The 3812-nt window shown below is 30.9% G+C and overlaps 1 pseudogene; it reads left to right on the top strand.

The window, feature by feature from the left end:
* Nucleotides 1-3484: 3484 nt before the first annotated feature.
* On the top strand, nucleotides 3485-3585 carry LOC115853968 (U6 spliceosomal RNA; annotated as a pseudogene).
* The last annotated feature ends 227 nt before the right edge of the window (nucleotides 3586-3812 follow it).

Raw genomic sequence — 3812 nt, forward strand, 5'->3', positions numbered from 1 at the left:
TACCAATAAAATACGGTTTTATTCTATTGGTGTGATTTTAGAGACACCTTCATCAATCAGTTACCAATTTGAGGCTCATGAGGTTAGAAATGTTCTTGGAGCTCTTTTTAATATTTCAGAAAGTTTAATAAAACCCATGCGGTTATCCTTAATAAGACTATGGGGGAAAAATGAAAATAGATAATCCAGAGGTTACAAAACTTTCTCAGGTCACACTGATTTAGTAATTTTTGTGATTTTATAATACTATCATATTACTGCTAATAAATCATTTGAAAAATGGATTAACATTGACCAAAAAACAGTAATAATATAGGCAGAACAAACTGTTTATTGTTTAATGTATATGAAGCTTATTTGGTAGACAAAATCTTTTAAAGACTCCACTGACACTGGGTAGGAGCAGATGAAATAAATTTAGCCTGATTAGTGAAGCATTTACAAACTTACTTTAGAGAGAGAGGAAGGGTGGAGGTCCTACCTCTGCAGAAGACTGCCTTATTGTATTATGTGACGATTTTGATGAGGAGCACTGTCAAAGGGTGACATTTTTTTTCTCCTCCTCCTAGTTTTTGGATTTCAGACTCCTATACACATAAACCAACCTCTGCAGCGGGTGCTTGAAGGTCTACAGATGGTTTGAAGCAATAATTAGTTTCCTGTAGTGCAAGTTCGGGGCTTTGCTTATTTTCATTAATAAGACTGGATTACAAAAAAGATAGCTTGTCACGTCAATCGCAAACTCCCTAAAATGGATAACCAACAAGGACCTACTGTATAGCACAGGGAACTCTGTTCAATATTATGTAACAACCTAAATGGGAAAAGAATTTGAAAAAGAATAGATACGTGTATATGTATAACTGAATAATTTTGCTGTATACCTGAAACTAACACAACATTGTTAATCACCTATGCTCCAATATAAAATAAAAAGTTAAAAAAAGAAGATAGCTTATGTTTTCCTTTTCATTTGGTGATAAAGATTATAGCAGAAATTAATGAAATAGAGAATAGGAAAACAATAGAGAAAAATCAATGAAATAAAAAATTGGTTCTTTGATAAATTAACAAAATTGGCAAAAATTAGCCTTGATTGACCAAGGGAAAAAGAGGACTCAACTTATTAAAATCAGAAATGAAAATGGGGACATCACTACCAACTTTACAGAAACAAAAAAGGATTAAAAGGAAATAATATGGACAATTATATGCCAATAAATTAGATAAGTTAGATTAAATGGACCAATTCCTACAAAGGCACAAACTACCAAAACTGACTCAGTAAGAAATATAAAATTTTAATAGACCTGTAACAAAAGATAAATAAATAAATAAATTTAGTTGGTAACCAAAAAAACTATACACAAAGAAAAGTCCAGGCCTAGACAGTTTTACTGGTGAATTTAACCAAACATTTAAAGAATTAATGCCAATTCTTTATAAACTCTTCCAAAAAATAGAAGAGGAGTGAACAAGTTCAACTCATTTTATGAGACCACTTTTATGCTGATACCAAATCCAGAAAAAGACATCAGAAGAAAGGAAAACTATGGACTAATATCTCTTTTGAATATAGATGCAAGTCCTCAACAAGATACAGCAAACCAAATCTGACAACATATTAAAAGGATTATATACCTTGACCAAGTGGGATTAATGCAAAGTTGGTTTTTACATCTGAAAATTAATTAATGTAATATGTAATATTAATAAAGAACAAAGTACCACATGATCATCTTAATAGATGAAGCAAACCCATTTGACATAATCCAATACCCTTTCATGATAAAGGCACTTTAAAAATTAGAAATAGAAGGGAACTTTCTCAATCCAATAAAGGGCATCAGAGAAAAGTCCACAGCTAATATCACACTTGTTGATGAAAGACTGAAGACTTTTCCCCTGAAGTCAGGAACAAGACAAAGATGTCTGCTCTCATCACTTCTAGTATACATTGTGCTGGGGATTCTAGCCAGTGCATTTAACCAAGAAAATGAAATAAAAGGCTTCAGGATTGGAAAGGAAGAAGTAAAACTGTTTCTATTCACAGATGACATCATCTTGTATTTGGAAAATCCTAAGCAATCCACTAAAAACTATTAGAAGTGATAAATTCAGAAAGCTTACAGGTTATAATATTAATATACAAAAATCAATTGTAGATAGGGGTAGGGGATTAATAGGTACAAACTACTATGTATAAAACAAACTATAAAGATATATTGTACAGCAGAGGGAATATAGCCAATATTTTATAATAACTTTAAATGGAGTATAATCTATGAAAATTTTAAATCACCATGTTGTACACCTGAAACTAATATAACATTATAAATCAACTATACCTCATTTAAAAGCATTAATTGTAATTCTATACACAAGCAATGAATAATCTTAAAATGAAATGAAGAAATTTATTTACAATAGCTTAAAAAAGAATAAAATATGATAAATTTTACAAAAGAACTGTAAAACTTATACTCTGCTATCTGTAAAGCATTGTTAAAAATAATTAATGAAGATGAAAATAAATGGAAAGACATTTTATGTGCATGTGTCAGAAGACAATGTTGGTAAAATGGCAATACTCCCCCAATTGATCTACAGATTTGATGTAATCCTTATCAAACTTACACTTGGTTTCTTTGCAAAAATTGACAAGCTGATCATAAAATTCATATGGAGATTTGAGAAAACTAGAAGAGTCAAAATAATCTTGGAAAAGAAGAACAAAGTTGTAAGTTGAAGGACTTACACTTCCCAATTTCAAAACTTACTGTAAAGCTACAATAATCAAGACAGTGTGGCAGTGGCATAAGGACAGACATATAGATCAATAGAGTAGAATTAAGGGTCCAGAAATAAACCCTCCATTTATAGTCAATCGACTTTTGACAAAGGTACCAAAAAAAATTAAGTGGGGGAAAGAATAGTCTTTTCAATAAATGATACTGGGGCAACTGAATATCTGCATGCAAAAAAAAAAAAAAAAAAAAAGAAGTTGGACCTATACTTCACATCATATACAAAAATTAAGTAAAAGTGCATCATAGACCTAAATGTAAGAGCTAAAAATATAACACTCTTAGAAGAAAATGTGGGCATAGATCTGTTGGATTTGGATTTGGCAATGGTTTTTGAAATATAAAAACAGAAGTACAAGGAACAAAAGAAAAAAATAGACTAATTGGACTTTATCAAAACTAAAACTTTTGTGCTGCAAGAAACATAATCAAAAAAGTGAAAAGACATCCCACTGAATGGGAGAAAATATTTACAAATCATAAATCTAATAAGGGACTTGCATCTAGAATACATAAAGGACTCTTACAACTCAAAAATAAAAAGACAAATAATCTAATTTTAAAAATTACAAAGGGTCTGAATAGACATGTCTCTAAAAAAGATATACAAATGGTAAATCAAAACCATACATAATGGGATACCACTTCATATATATATATAATAAAAATATGGGTAAGTTCTTGCTTGGGAGGCACATATACTAAAGTTGGAATGACACAGAGAAGATTAGCATTGCCCCTGTGCAAGGATGACACAAATTTATGAAGAGTAAGTATTGGAGAGAATATGGAGAAATTAGAACCCCCATATGCTGCTGTTAGGAATGTAAAATTGTACGCTTTGGAAAACAACCTGGAAATTCCTCAAAAGGTAAACATATAGTCACCCTATGACCCAGCAACTCCATTCCTACACCCAAGAAAACATATGTCCACCAAAAAATGTTGTCCATGAAAGATCAGAGCAGCATTCTTTTTTTTTTTTTTTTTTAGCATTCTTCATAA

The sequence above is a fragment of the Globicephala melas genome, chromosome 9 (genome assembly GCF_963455315.2).
Source record: "Globicephala melas chromosome 9, mGloMel1.2, whole genome shotgun sequence".
Taxonomy (NCBI): Eukaryota; Metazoa; Chordata; class Mammalia; order Artiodactyla; family Delphinidae; genus Globicephala; species Globicephala melas.